This window comes from Podarcis muralis, chromosome 18 (genome assembly GCF_964188315.1).
Source record: "Podarcis muralis chromosome 18, rPodMur119.hap1.1, whole genome shotgun sequence".
NCBI lineage: Eukaryota > Metazoa > Chordata > Lepidosauria > Squamata > Lacertidae > Podarcis > Podarcis muralis.
The window spans coordinates 5,143,808-5,159,802 of record NC_135672.1 but is presented as its reverse complement, the minus strand read 5'-3'; the positions used below and the strand labels follow the sequence as shown (position 1 = coordinate 5,159,802).

Sequence of the window (15,995 nt, the reverse complement as noted above, 5' to 3'; positions counted from 1 at the left end):
TTATCTTCCGTAGTCTGATGGTTTAATTTCTGTTTCGTGTTGCAAAGAGTAGCAGCTGACCTTAGCTAAGCCTTGACTCATAGGATTGAGCCCTGTGGAACCCCACATTCAAGGCTCCCGGAGCTGAAAAACATTCCCCAAGTAACACCGTCTGGAAATGACCATCCAAGTAGGACTGGAACCACCGCAAAGCGCTGTCACCCACCCCTCGCTCGGAGAGTCACTCCAGAAGGATACCATGGTCAATGGTACTGAAAGCCAGTGAGAAGTCGAGAAGAATTAACAGGGACATGTTTCTCTCTCTCAACAGAGGTCACCATACTGGACGACCAAAGCAGTTTCTGTGCCAAAACCAGGCCAAAACCTCACTTGAAATCCATTACCAAGACAAGACCAAGGAAGTCCAGCACTTTCACTGCCTCCCCTGCAGATGTGAAGAGAAATAGAGCGGAATGTTGTCAACATAATTCTGATAACATACTCCAAACCTCCGGATAACCGAACCCAGTGGTTTCATGCAGATGTGAAACAAAGTGGGGGAGAAGGAGAAGAAGAAGAAGAAGAAGAAGAAGAAGAAGAAGAAGGAGGAGGAGAAGGAGAAGAAGAAGATTTTATTTATATCCCGCCCTCCCCAGCCGAAGCTGGGCTAAGAGCGGCTAACAATAAAAGTAACACAGAATTCGAAAATCAATTCATTCTAAAATCAATTCAAAATCAAATTAATGGCAACCATTGTGCTACAGTTCTGCGGGGATTACCAAAGGAGGGGGTCAGACTGTGCCCTGGCTGAACAGCTCCGTCTTGCAGGCCCTGCGGAAAGATGTCAAGTCCCACAGGGTCCTGGTCTCTTGGGACAGAGCGTTCCACCAGATTGGGGCCACAGCCGAAAAGGCCCTGGCTCTGGTTGAGGCCAGCCTAACCTCCCTGTGGCCCAGGACCTCCAAGATGTTTTTGTTTGAAGACCATAAGGTCCTCCATGGGACATACCAGGAGAGGCGGTCCCGTAGGTACGAGGGTCCTAGGCCGTATAGGGCTTTAAAGGTTAAACCAGCATCTTAACCTTATCCTACATATTACTATTATTCAACTACCAGACTTTTAGAAAACATCTGAAGGCAGCCCTGTTTAGGGAAGCTTTTAATGTTTGATGTATTACAGTATTTTAATATTTTTTTGGAAGCCGCACAGATGGGCGGGGTATAAATAAATTATTATTATTATTATTATTATTATTATTATTATTATTATTATTATCCTGTACTCCACCGGGAGCCGGTGCCCTGTGGATAGGATTGAGCCCTGTAAACCCCACATTCAAGGCTCCCGGGCCTGAAAAACATTCCCCAACTAACACCGTCTGGAAACGACGTCAGACGTAAACTGACGCGTAAACTAATAATGCAGAGTTTTTAATTGAAAGAATAAGAGCTTTGCTGAGTTAAAACAAACTTCTTCCTAAACAACATGGTTCCAAACAGTCTGACTGAGATTACACACTGCTCACAACTGAGGCAGACTGACTCTGACTGAAACCTTACAGAGAACGCAGAGAGAAAATGGCTGCCAAGTCCCATGCCAGAGTGACTCCGCAGTTAGCAGTCAGGCCTGGAGAACTTGACTCGGCCCAAATGACTGCGCAGTCCCAGCACTTCCCAGCCTGCTTGGCTGCTTCGGCTCTCAGGTGTCTTTGTCACATAAACCCCACTTGAAACGGATCCAGAAAATCAGTTTCTTTCAAAAGCGCCTGGATCTGGTCTGCGGCCACTTGCTCCAGAACATTTATCAGGAAAGGGAGATGAGAAACTGGCCGGCAGTTAGTTAGGTTTTCTGAATGCAAGCACAACAGCCAGGACTTTATACACACGGAAGTGGAAAGAGGGAGAATTCCCCACCAAGGAGGAATGACTTATGAAGCTGGTGGAATATGCTGAAATGGAGAAATTCCCTGCTAAACTAAGAGGGCATAAGGAAGAATTGTTCAAGGAAGAATGGAGACCATTGTTATATTATCTGTCAAACTAACATCCAGACATGAAGTCAAAGGCAGGATTTGAAATATAAGCAGAGGATTACTGATATACGACTTCAGTGCGTAGATAAAACAGCTGATAAAAAGGAGTAATAAAACAAACATCAAGAGTAGTGGGGAGTCAAGAAACAATTATGTATTTAGTTGTTTTAAAAAAACTTTGTAGGTAGACAAGTGTTTTGGAATATCTTTGGAGACTTAATAAAAAATATTTTTTAAAAAATAAATTTAATAAATATAGCATCCACCCAGATTCTTAGGAAGCTGATACAATTTCAGTTCGTTTTGTTATTTTAACTTTTTTAATGTTTAATGTTTAACTTTTTAAATGTTTGTAAACTTTTGTCTGAATGTCCTGCCTTATCTTAAAATAAAGTGCTTTAGGGGTTATTAGCCTAATCAAGTGCTGCATGGATTTTATGAATCAGATTAAGTAAATAAATAAGAATACAGTGGTGCCTCGCAAGACGAAATTAATTCGTTCCGCAAGTCTCTTCGTCTTGCGGTTTTTTCGTCTTGCGATGCACGGTTTCCCATAGGAATGCATTGAAAATCAATTAATGCGTTCCTAGTGAAACCGCCTTCAGACCAGGTCCGGGGACAGTCTGTCCCCGGACCTCTTCTGAAGGCTGGGGGGGGGGGGGACAAGGGCTTTTCTTCCCACCCCCAGCATTTTAAAAAACCCCGGGACAGCGGAGGACTTCTCCGCTCTCCGAGGCGATTTAAAAGCCCCTGGGAAGGCAGGCAGGGGGGACAAAGACTTTCGCCCCCCGCCCGCCTTCAGAAGGTGTTCCCGCCCCCGCCCCGCTTCGGAACAGCTTTCCAAAGTGGGGCGGCTGGGGCAGGTGTCCCCGCCCCCCCTCCCCACTTCGGAACAGCTTTCCAAAGTGGGGCGGCTGGGGCAGGTGTCCCCGCCCCCCCTCCCCACTTCGGAACAGCTTTCCGAAGTGGGGCGGCTGGGGCAGGTGTCCCCGTCCCCCCTCCCCGCTTCGGAACAGCTTTCCGAAGTGGGGCGGCTGGGGCAGATGTCCCCGCCCCCCCTCCCCGCTTCGGAACAGCTTTCCGAAGTGGGGCGGCTGGGGCAGATGTCCCCGCCCCCCCTCCCCGCTTCGGAACAGCTTTCCGAAGTGGGGCGGCTGGGGCAGGTGTCCCCACCCCCCCCCTTCGGAACAGCGTTTTAAAATGCTGGGGGTCGGGAGCGAAGCGCTGCCGACCCCCTGCATTTTAAAATCTCCCCGTGTCCCGGGAAGGTTTTAAAATGCTGGGGGTCGGCCCGACCCCCAGCATTTTAAAATCTTCCCGGGACACGGGGAGATTTTAAAATGCAGGGGGTCGGCAGCGCTTCGCTCCGACCCCCAGCATTTTAAAACCTCCGCGGGACACGGGGAGATTTTAAAATGCTGGGGGTCGGCAGCGCTTCGCTCCCGACCCCCAGCATTTTAAAACCTCCCCGGGACAGAGACTTCTCTGCTGTCCCTTGGAGATTTTAAAATGCTGGGGGTCGGCAGCGAACGCTTCGCTCCCGCCCGCCAGCATTTTAAGATCGCCCGGGGCAGGCGGGGGGAAGGCAGGCGGGGGGGAGCAAAGACTTTTGCCCCCCGCCGGCCTTCAGAAGAGGTCCTCTTCTGAAGGCCGGCTGTGGGCGAAAGTCTTTGCTCCCGACCGCCAGCATTTCCCTATGGGCTTTCGTCTTGCGATGCAAGCCCATAGGGAAATTCGTCTTGCGAAGAGCCTCCAAAACAGAAAACCCTTTCGTCTTGCGGGTTTTCCGTCTTGCGAGGCATTCGTCTTGCGGGGTACCACTGTAAATATATTGATAAAGAATAATAAAGCTGCCAGAATGCTAGCCTAGTTTCTGCAGACAATTTGTTTATGAGTAGAGAAATTTCTGCTCAAAGACGAGGAGCAAATTGGCTCCATGTGCAACAGAAGCTCACCTTCCGCAGAACATGTCAAAGGGGAAGGGAGAGCCTAAGGCTCAGGACAACCTTTCTTCCCTCCACCAACCCCAGAGAGCTTCCCTCTGTTGGAGAAGCCTTTCAAAGATGGGGTGGAAATTCACTTAAAGTTGCTTCGAAGCCACCAAGGCTCTACTTCCCTTCCAGGGGGAGAACCAGAAGAGAGCGGCAGGAATCAAGCAGCCCAGACCCACCCATAGCGGCCAGAGGGTGGGCTTGAGAAAACCCTCCCCATCGCAGGCTCCACCAGTCTCTGTTTCTAGCAGCCTCCAGGAAACAAGATCCCACCACCATGTATCCCGTTCACAGTAATGAGGATGGCATTTCTCAGCATTCTCCATTGATTGATTTTTATTTATTCATAGTTATTCTATGAATAGGTACTGAACCTATTTAGGTACTGAACCTATTTATCGCCCTGTCCCTGGAGGTCTCAGGGCGGTTCACAGAATAAAATGAAAAAATATAAAACCACAACATATATAATCAAAATAAAAACAACAAGCCAATAATGCCCCCCCCCAAACCCCCACATTTTAAAAGGGCTTAGGATGCCTGGGATACAAGGCTGGGACTCCTTCATCTGGCTGTTGTCCATCCCTGACTCTCCCACCTCTTCTTAAAAACCTCCAATGAATCATAGAATGGGAGACTTGGAAAGGGACCCCAAGGTCCTCTAGTCCAACCCTCTGCAATGCAGGAATCTCAGCTAAAGAATCCCAACAGATGGCCATCCAAACTCTGCTTAAAAACCTCCAAGGTCGGATCCAGCTCCTTCTTTGGTCCTTGTGAGCAAAGTTCAGGCCAAACTTCCAACTTCTAAGGACACCCCTTGACTTCTGTCCAACATGTTTTTCTCCAGTTCTGCACCTGCCGCTTGAGCCATTCAAGACTCCAGAAAGTTATTGTGCTGAAACTTATTCCACTTAGAATAATCAAAATTATAGTCATCTCATCTTCTAAAAGCTCAGGAGATGTTTCTGGAAATTGCATGAGCCTCGGAAAGCAACAACAGCATGGCAATATTAATTGAACTGTGACTGGGAAAGAAAAAGTTGGTGCAGAGAATTTTTCCTGTGTTGGAGACAGACTGAGTGAAGATGCAGAGCTGGCGAAAGAGGGGTGTGCCTGCCTTGTGCTTCCTAGCTCTGAAGGTAGAGTTGAAAACCACCCAGATTGGGAAAGCCCACCCAGTCTGGCCTTGCAAGAGTCTTTGGGTTCTTCTGCTTTAGCTCCTTGGCAGGTAAGAGGAGGAGGAGGCAGAGCCAGAATGAGATCCCTGCTCCTTCTGTTGCTGCTTCTGCTGCTCATGATGTCCTTTGGAGTCTGCGGGAACCACAAGGCGAAATGCCCCTTGAATCTGGTCAGGGATCAAACGGATGCTCGCAATTACTACCGGCCTGGACACTTTCTCATCAGTGGGATCATATCTCCAAAACACTTCTATAAGGAAACTCCATACGTCTTTTCTCAGACACCCTTCGCCAGGACTGAGAGGTATATAAAATCATATGTGTATAGGTTTCATGGTCCTCCAGTCCTTGTAATGGTTCCTATTTATCAAGGAAAGAGCGCCTTTCTCAGGGATGGGGAGCCAAGGCTGTCCTCATGTTGCAGGTCTACCCTGCCCTGACCATTGGTCTTGCTGGCTGGGCTGATGGGAGCTGGGGGGTCCACTAAAAGATTCCACCCAAACCTCTCCCATTTCCTTGTTCCCTGGGTCTTCCTTAGTGAAACACTCTCCTACCTATGGATGCACTGAGTTTCCCCACCTGCAGGATGCCATGAAACTCAGGCAATTCAACCTTTGAGCTCTGGAAATTGTCTGAGTTTCATGGCTTCCTGCAGGTGGGGAAATTCAGTGCAAACTTTTGAACCCTGACCAGATTCATTGGCATTCTTGCATTCTTCTATTATATCCTTATAATGATATAATATTATAAAAGACCATCAACAAATTGTTGTTAAAGAATGCTATGGTTTTAAAAATGGATTTTTTAAATCCTACAGGTTAAAGTTTGGTGGCTGGAGAGCAGGAAATATGTGCTTTAACTGAAATGATAAATAAAATAATATGAGTCAGGAGACTTCCTTGTTAGTGGAGTCCAAAATGTGAAAAGGAATCATTCCTTTTCTTCACACACACACAACTGGTCTCATTTCTAACGATTGCAATGGTTGACAAAGAAGGTACCTGTTTCCTAACCCAGAGGGTGACATGAAACTCAAGCAATTTCCAAGCAACTGAGATTAATAATTTTATGTTTGGATCACAGTTCTCTTTATACAACACAACAGGACACCTACATCTAAGTAAGAAAAAACCTCTCTTGAAAATAGGTGGAGTTTTATGGGAGAAGAGCAGGAATGATATGCTTCAAATAAAATGATTATATAAAATAATACAGACCAGGGGGTGTCCTCATTGGTGGAGTCAAAATATGGACAAATTATAAATTTTGCCACACACTCAAACCTGAAAGCCACCAGGCCTCATTTGTAACTAAAAGGGGACTGAAGTATTTGGTACTTACCCTCCTTCAATAAAATTGTCTCTTATCTACCTATAGTCTAGCCCATTGGAAGGTGCCAAAGACCAATGCAGGAAAAGCAGGCTTTGCAGCAACTTCCCAGTGTAGCACACATTTTGAGGGGCGCCTTCATTTCTTACTCATAGAACACAGTAGAATAGAATCATAGAGTTGTAGAGATGGAAGAGACCTGGAAGAATCTCACCTGAAGCATCCATGACACATGGTCACCTTCGGAGGGAGTCTGTTCCACTGTTGAACAGCTCTGTGTGCTATTTGCATCAAAGTTCCGGTCATGGAGCAGAGATCTGCAAATTTGTATTCTATAGGTAAAGGGACCCCTGGCCATTAGGTCCAGTCGTGGCCGACTGGGGTTGCGGCGTTCATCTCGCTTTATTGGCTGAGGGAGCCGGTGTACAGCTTCAGGGTCATGTGGCCAGCATGTCTTTATTCTATTTATTTTTATTCTATACTAGACTGTAAATGATTTGATATTAATGCAATAGGATTAATCAATAAATACTAATCTTTTTGGATCATATAATGTCCCCCCCCCATCATATGAATATCAGTTTCACTCTTTTTCATTTGTTGCAGGGAGTCACCTAGGCTCTATTCGTACATGTTGTCTTTCCCGCTCACCATCCAAGAGATCAGCCAGGATCTCAGGCTCTTACCCAACATCACCCTGGGCTACAACCTCTATGAGAACTATTTAGATGCAAGGATGACTTCGGACGCCATGCTAGAGCTGCTTGCAGGCAGTGGATGCAATATTCCCAATTATCACTGTGGAGAACAGAATCGCCTGCTGGCTGTTCTTGAAAGAAGCAACACTGTGATCTCAAGAGTGATTTCAGCCTTGTCAGGCATCTACAAAATCCCTCAGGTAAGTGTTGGAAGAGCATGGAGGGAAAGAGAATTTCAGCTGCGTAAAATACTACTTTCTCTTTGGATAGGTCAAGCAGGGATATTTTTAAAAATGGGAAAATCCTGAGCTATGGATCCAACATCCCTTTTTCAAAACTGAGCCTTCACCAACTTGACACCTCCAGGTGTTTCAGACTAAAACTCCCATCAGCCTCAGCCAGCAGAGATTTAGATAGATATCAGTCATTTCAGATAATTAAATATCTGTTATTCTGAAAGTAAAATAAATTGCTGATCTTTTGTTTTCCTTGCTAGATCAGTTATGGCTTCACTGCCCAGGTTCTCAAAGGTAAAACCCTGTTCCCTTTTGTCTACCGGATGATTCCCAAAGAGGAAAGTCAGTACCAGGGGATTGTTGAATTGCTCCTGTATTTTGGATGGACGTGGATTGGCCTCTGCACTCCAGACAATGACAGTGGAGAAAGATTTGAGAGTGCTGTGAAACCTCTGATGCTCAGCAATGGGATCTGCATTGCTTTATCAAAAAGAGTACCAGAAAATGATCTATATCAATTTATCAGGCCTGGGGAACCTTTTTTCCTATGGAGACAAGTTGGGGTATTTTATTACTATGTAACCAATGCAATGGGCATCATTCTACTCCTGGTAATAAACACAGTATATGAGAAGGAAATAGGGGCAAAAGTCTGGATCACAACAGCTTTGCTAGAAATCGGAACTGGCTATTACATCCCTCCAAATGACTTCCAGTATCTCCATGGTTCTCTATCCTTTGCAATTCAGACCGGAATAAGGAGCAGCAAAGGTGACAAATATAAATCGCCGTCCAATCTTGTGGATTCTTTGGATGAAGCGTTTCAGTGTTCATATTCAAAGCATTTGTTGTCCGTGAAAGGCAGGAAAAGATGCAAAGAGGAGGAGAAACTGGAGCCATTATCCCAATGGGAGCCTGAGAGAGTCCTGTTTCTAGACAGCTATGGCACTTACATCAATGTTCACGCTGTGGCTCAGGCCTTGCATGTTTCGCTTTCATCAAGATCCCAGAGGAGGCTGATGGTGGAGGAAGGAGAGCAATGGGGACCCCAAAGGCTACAGCCGTGGCAGGTATTTCCTTCCCCTTTTTGCAACCTGCAGTCCACACAGATGCTGATCTTGACTGGGGGTAGACCTGTAAAATATCATAGTTACTATTAGTATTAGCAATAGTAGCATACCACCCAACTTTGGTATTCAACTCTGTTGAAAATAGAGACGGCCCATTCCATAATGATAATGTTACTGCTTATAAAGGTAAAGGGACCCCTGACCATTAGGTCCAGTCGTGGCCGACTCTGGGGTTGCAACGCTCATCTCGCTTTATTGGCCAAGGGAGCCGGAGTACAGCTTCCGGGTCATGTGGCCAGCATGACTAAGCCGCTTCTGGCGAACCAGAGCAGCACACGGAAACACCATTTACCTTCCCAACAGAGCGGTACCTATTTATCTACTTGCACTTTGACGTGCTTTCGAACTGCTAGGTTGGCAGGAGCAGGGACCGAGCAACGGGAGCTCACCCCGTCGCGGGGATTCAAACCGCCAACCTTCTGATCAGCAAGTCCTAGGCTCTGTGGTTTAACCCACAGCGCCACCTGCGTCCTTTACTGCCTATACCCAGGGCTTTTTTTCAGAGGGGAACTCGCTGGAACTCAGTTTTGACACCTTTCAGGTGGGTGCCATTGCCATTCTCAGAGGGAGGTGTTCATGGTGAGTTCCGGCACCTTCTTTTCTAGAAAAATAGCACTGTTTATACATCTTCTTCAGTTGCCTCCTCACTCTGGACAGCTCCCTAAATAAAGAAATTCATACTAAAATATTAAACATTTAAAAATTCCCGATATAGGATTGGACAGCTTGTGGGTTGGATAATTCCACATCTGCCAACATTTCTCAAATGAAAATAGGGACATTCTAAGGAAAAGTGGGAAATTCCAGGATCAAATGAAAAACTGTCTCTAATCCAGGGACATCCCTGGAAAATTGGGGCACTTGCAGGTTCTGTAGTAATAGAAATGGCTGAATAGGAATTCCAGTCTACATGAGATACACGCAGACCCCAAATCAGAAGAGGTCAAAGTGAGCAGGACTGAGATATCCATCTTGGCTTCAAGGTTTCTCAGTGCTGGTGCTTTCCCCTGTCATTCCAGCTTCACCCTTTCTTAAGAGAAATCCGGTGTCTGAATACTTCCAGAGGCAGGCTGTGCTTGGATGAGAACTGGGAACTACCAGGAGACTTCGATATTATAAACTGGGTGATGTCTCCCAATAAGTCTCGTGACCTTGTGAAAATTGGAAATATAAGGAGAGAGACGTCTGCTAGCATAAAGTTCACCATTAACCCAGAAGCTATTGAGTGGCCCAAGAAATTCAACAAGGTAAGGGGAATCACAGAGAGGGGAGGCTAGGAGATCCTGAATATATTTTTCCTTGAACAACTGCTGCAAAATGACTATATCAGGTTGATCAATGATGTCTTGACCGTCCAATAACAGCTGCAACCGCCACTCCTTCTTTCCACAGCAGCTGAGATAGGAGGGGGATTTGGGGTGCTCAAAGAAAGGATATAGCCAAAAGGTCCTTAGAGAAGACACTATCTATTTCCGAACCAGACTGAGAATTTAAGAATTCTGGACAGAATCTTTAACCGAATGGACTACGTAGATAAGAAGAAAAGGGAAAACACCTAGTAAAAGTGAACTATTGGGTTTTCATACATGCAGAAGGATGGAAAGCAATTTATTTTTGAAATGATAATTACTGATTTATTGTGGAATTTTTAAATTTGTGGAGTAAGCTCACTTGTAGATGTTGCAAATGTTAAACTATTGTACGTGCAGGAATTAAGAAGTGCACAGCTGTTGGTGAAGGATGATAAGTTTTTTAAAAAAAACCCTATTGTAATATAAGGTTAATGTTAAGGAATGGCATATGAACTAGAAATAACTAGGGAGATAGATCAGCAACAAGAGGAAACCTTGCATGCCTCAAGAACAGAGTGAGGGAAACCACTATTTGGAAAAGTCATATTAAATGTGTCTTAATGAGCGGCTGAGAGATTATCAGAATCCTGAAATTTGGGGAAATCACATTTCAGACTCCATTGCCATTTTCTTTGAAGATTTTTTAAGTAGGGAAGCAGGTAAATGGAGAAGAGGAAAGAGAGTTCTGTGGTGCAAACCTCAGTTGTCCTGAACTAATTATGAAGAACAAGATATTCTGGTCGCCCCAATGGTCAGTGGGGTTGAAAGGACCCTGATGAGGGGTCAAAGGCTGCAGACCAGAGATCTGTTTGAATTCACTCTATGTGTGAATTAAGGTAAAGGTAACGGGACCCCTGACCATTAGGTCCAGTCGTGGCCGACTCTGGGGTTGCGGTGCCCATCTCGCTTTATTGGCTGAGGGAGCCCGCGTACAGCTTCTGGGTCATGTGGGCAGCAGGACTAAGCCGCTTCTGGCGAACCAGAACAGTGCACGGAAACGCCGTTTACCTTCCCGCTGGAACGGTACCTATTTATCTACTTGCACTTTGACGTGCTTTCAAACTGCTAGGTTGGCAGGAGCTGTGACCAAGCAATGGGAGCTCACCCCATTGCGGGGATTTGAACCGCCAATTTTTCAAAATATAGCACCCTAGGTAAAGGTAAAGGGACCCCTGACCATTAGGTCCAGTCGTGGCCGACTCTGGGGCTGCGGCGCTCATCTCGCTTTACTGGCCAAGGGAGCCGGCGTACAGCTTCCGGGTCATGTGGCCAGCATGACGAAGCCGCTTCTGGCAAACCAGAGGAGCGCATGGAAACGCTGTTTACCTTCCCGCCGGAGCGGTAACTATTTATCTACTTGCACTTTGACTTGCTTTCGAACTGCTAGGTTGGCAGGAGCAGGGACCGAGCAACGGGAGCTCACCCCGTTGTGGGGATTCAAACCGCCGACCTTCTGATCAGCAAGTTCAAGGCTCTGTGGTTTAACCCACAGTGCCACCAACGTCCCTATGAGTGAATTACGTACACACAAATACTCCTAACTGTTCCTCTTTGTGGCACCTTCTTGTCTTTCTGGTTAGAATGTACCTCGTTCCAGGTGTACAGAAAGATGTCGACCTGGATATGCCAAGGTGGTTCTAGAAGGAAAGCCCGTTTGCTGCTATGCTTGTGCTCGGTGTGCGGAAGGGACCTTCTCCACTCGGGAAGGTGGGTGACTCCAAGGGGGAAGGAATTCCTGGAGAGAGTAAACACAGGGCAGAAATTCAGTCTCACACAGTTTTTGTGAGAATTCTGCAGACATTGTGGAATGTGGCTCCTTCCTCAACTTCCTTAGTATTAATCCCCTTCATTACATCCTGGAAGAGAGTTGAAAGGAATGATCATAAGGAAGAAATCTCTAGGATTTCTTCAAATCGTAATCAAGTTCAGATCATTAGGGATGTAAGTGATGCTGCAGCCACTCTTTTTCTCTTCCCCAGATGCAGAACATTGCACCAAATGCTCAAAAGATCACCATTCAAACAAGGACAGAGATCAATGTGTCCCCAAGATTACCACCTTCCTGACTTATGGAGAATATCTGGGAATTGTTTTAGCTTCCATTGCCCTCTTCTTGTCCTTAACAGCAGGCATTGTGTTGGGAATCTTCATTAAATACAAGGAAACTCCCATAGTCAAAGCCAACAACCGGGACCTCTCCTACATCCTGCTCGTCTCCCTCCTGCTTTCCTTTCTGTCCTCCTTCCTCTTCATCGGGCGCCCAAGGAAAGAGACCTGCCTTCTCCGACAAACGGCCTTCAGCATCATCTTCTCAGTTGCTGTTTCTTCTGTCTTGGCAAAGACCATCACGGTGGTGCTGGCCTTCCTGGCCACAAAGCCCGGGAACAGGGTGAGGAGATGGCTGGGCAAGAGTCTGGCCAACTCCATTGTCATCTCCTGTTCTGGGGGGCAAGTTCTCATCTGCACCATCTGGCTGGGCTCTTCTCCCCCATTCCCAGAGCCCGACATGCACTCCCAGGTGGAAGAGATCATCCTGCAATGCAACGAAGGGTCTGTGGCCATGTTTTACGTTGCCCTCGGCTACCTGGGCTTCTTGGCTGCCACCTGCTTCACGGTGGCTTTCCTAGCCAGGAAGCTGCCTGGCTCCTTCAACGAAGCCAAGCTGATCACCTTCAGCATGCTGGTCTTCTGCAGTGTTTGGGTCTCTTTTGTGCCCACCTACCTGAGCACCAAGGGCAAGTACATGGTGGCCGTGCAGATCTTCTCTATGTTGGCCTCCAGTGCTGGGCTTCTGGGCTGCATCTTCCTTCCCAAGTGCTACATGATTGTGCTGAGGCCTGATCTGAACACAAAGGAGCACCTGACAACAAGGAATTAAGGGGACACCTGATTCTAAAAATAGTCCATGTTCCTGATGTCCAGAAGTGCATAAAGGAAACACAGCTACTCATTCACGTTGCTCCTTCTCCACCTCTGAAAGAGATTATGTTCCTTCTTAGCCCAGGTTTTGTGTAGTCCTGTTGACATGAACACTAAGATGGGAGGAAATGATTTGCTACCTTGCTTTGCCCATGACTACAATGAGTCCTGGTCTACTGCCCTTAGTTTGTAAACTATTATCTTTTAATAATTTTGTGTTTGGGGAACTTATATTTATCTCACAACCAGATAGGCTGGAGGGAGAGAGGAGTTAGGTTTTCTAGTCTGTTTGCTTTGTCATGACTACCTATTAATTCAATTCTAATATTCAACAATACTGTTTGGTTATGCCAGTTCTATGTATTCAATTTGATATGCGCCATTTCCCACATTTATGCGCTATCATTCATAAGCTCACTTCACATCATTTCGTTCTCCTAAGCTTTGTATATCAATAAACTGAGAAATTCATTTAAGACATCTTCCATAGTCTGTTGGTTTAATTTCTGTATTGTGCAAGCTCTGCTCCCTGTTCCAGAGAGTAGCAACGGACCTTAGCCAAGCCTTGACTGGGATCCAGTGAACTTTATTGCACTGGCCAGGGTTAGGAATAGGGTTAGGGGCGGGCGAGGCAGGCGGGAAGAGAGGGGAGAGGGAACTCCGGCGCTCACGGGAGTGGCAGGCCGCCTACGCCAATCTGGAAGAGTCATTGTGAAAGGAGGTGGGGAGAGTAGAGCTGGAGAAGGCAATGGGTCGCGAAAGGCAGCAGTGGAAAGCGGGGAGAGGCGGGGCGGGGTTTAGTGGGGAGGGGTCACGCCCACTAGGCAGGGCAAGGCAAAGCTGGGAGGAGCCTCTGGCTTGACTTATTTCATTATTATTACTAATATTAATTAGTAATGAAATATTAATTTGGGGGAATATATTATATTAATTATATTATATTATATTACCGTATTTTTCGCTCCATTGGACGCACCGGACCATAGGACGCACCAGACCATAGGAGGGGGAGAACAGGGAAAAAATTTTTTTTCTTGTTCTTCCCCTCTAAAACAAGGTGCGTTCAAGGTACATTCACCAGAGCTTGTGGGGCTGGCGGTGGGGGGAAGCGCTGCTTTCCCCCACCGCCAGCCTCAAAGATCTCTGAAGCCTTTGGAGCGCAGCGCCCCGCTGCCCTGCAGAGGTTTGCGCGCAGCCGTCCCCAAGCTAGAGCAGTGAGACGGAGCCCTCCGTTTAGCTGTTCTGGCTTGGGAACAGCCTTGCTAGCTTCTGCAGGACAGCGGGGTGAAGGCACCCCGCTGTCCTGCAGAGGTTTGTGCGCAGCCGTCCCCAAGCTAGAGCAGCGAGACGGAGCCCTCCGTCTCGCTGTTCTGGCTTGGGAACAGCCTTGCTAGCCTCTGCAGGACAGCGGGGTGCCTTCACACCGCTGCCCTGCAGAGGTTTGCGCGCAGCCGTCCCCAAGCTAGAGCAGCGAGACGGAGCCCTCCGTCTCGCTGTTCTGGCTTGGGAACAGCCTTGCTAGCCTCTGCAGGACAGCGGGGTGAAGGCACCCCGCTGTCCTGCAGAGGTTTGTGCGCAAACGTCCCCAAGCTAGAGCAGCGAGACGGAGCCCTCCGTCTCGCTGTTCTGGCTTGGGAACAGCCTTGCTAGCCTCTGCAGGACAGCGGGGTGAAGGCACCCCGCTGCCCTGCAGAGGTTTGCACGCAGCCGTCCCCAAGCTAGAGCAGCGAGACGGAGCCCTCCGTCTCGCTGTTCTGGCTTGGGAACAGCCTTGCTAGCCTCTGCAGGACAGCGGGGTGAAGGCACCCCGCTGCCCTGGAGAGGTTTGCGCTCAGCCGTCCCCAAGCTAGAGCAGCGAGACGGAGCACTCCGCAGTGCTCCGTCTTCCTGTTCTGCCTTTGGGCTTAGCGGCGCAGCCTGCATTCGCTCTATAGGACGCACACACATTTCCCCTTAATTTTTGGAGGGGAAAATGTGCGTCCTATAGAACGAAAAATACGGTATATTATATTATATTATATTATATTATATTATATTATATTATATTATATTATATTATATTATATTATATTATATTATATTATATTATATTATATTATATTATTATACAGGGTGATTCATAATGAAGTATACAGTTTGAACACACTACAAAAAAGAAGAATGTAATATCTTTTGTTATCTGTAACAGGATTGTTTAACTTTTTTTAGAAACAGTCACAGATATTCTATGTGTGCACCCTTTGTCACACATCATTTGCCGTTGCACAACAAACTCCGTTTTGCTCAATTCAAGAACACAAAACGCCTTCTCCACTGCAGACGCAGCCATTTCGCCTGACTCGTCACGTGACACGCGCACCTCCATCACTTCCGTCAGTCGCGGGACACAAACTTTATGAATACATCTACCTCACGGTTCGCAGCTGTGGTCCGTGTCAGTGCCGGTCTTACAGGATCTGGAAACTGTATATTTCATTATGAATCACTTTTAATCACTTTGTATTATATTATTTTGGTGTCCAATCAATGCATTACTATAGGATACTTCATTTCAATCAATCAAATCTTTATTACGGTAGTAGACCAGCATCAGTAGGGTGGGGTACAGTCATTTCCAATCTGTAAAACGTAAAGCTAAAAAATATTAAAACACAAAGTACATATAAAAGTCTAAAAGAAGCGAAAAGAAGGGTTTGGGAGCATTAAACGGATGTGGAAGAGCATAAAAGGTTAGTATATAAAAGACTATGGCCACCAATTTACAAGCCGCTCTGCTATGAGTGTTCATTAAATCTGGTTTAACAACAACAACAATTTATTTATACCCCACCCATCTGGCTTGGTTTCCCCAGCCACTATGGGCGGCTCCCGATAGAATATTAAAAACACAATAAATACATCAAACATTAAAAACTTCCCTGAACAGGGCTACCTTCAGATGTCTTCTAAAAGTCAGGTAGTTGTTTCTTTCCTTGACATCTGCTGGGAGGGCGCCACCACCGAGAAGGCCCTCTGCCTGGTTCCCTCTTTGTGGCACAGGTCATCATCCGATGAATTTGGAGCTTCATTTATTTCTGTGTTTATATTTAAAGAAATTATGCATTTTAACAGTATTGCACCTTGATTGTAATATTAAGCATGCACTTAAAAT

General features: G+C 46.6%; 1 long non-coding RNA gene across 1 annotated transcript in view; it reads left to right on the top strand.

The window, feature by feature from the left end:
- Positions 1-10,337, top strand: part of LOC114595021 (uncharacterized) — a 52,897-nt gene extending 42,560 nt beyond the window's left edge. Inside the window, exon 2 of the long non-coding RNA XR_013391217.1 lies at positions 9,593-10,337. This is a non-coding gene — a long non-coding RNA (uncharacterized LOC114595021). The remainder of the gene's footprint in view (positions 1-9,592) is intronic.
- Positions 10,338-15,995: the final 5,658 nt, after the last annotated feature.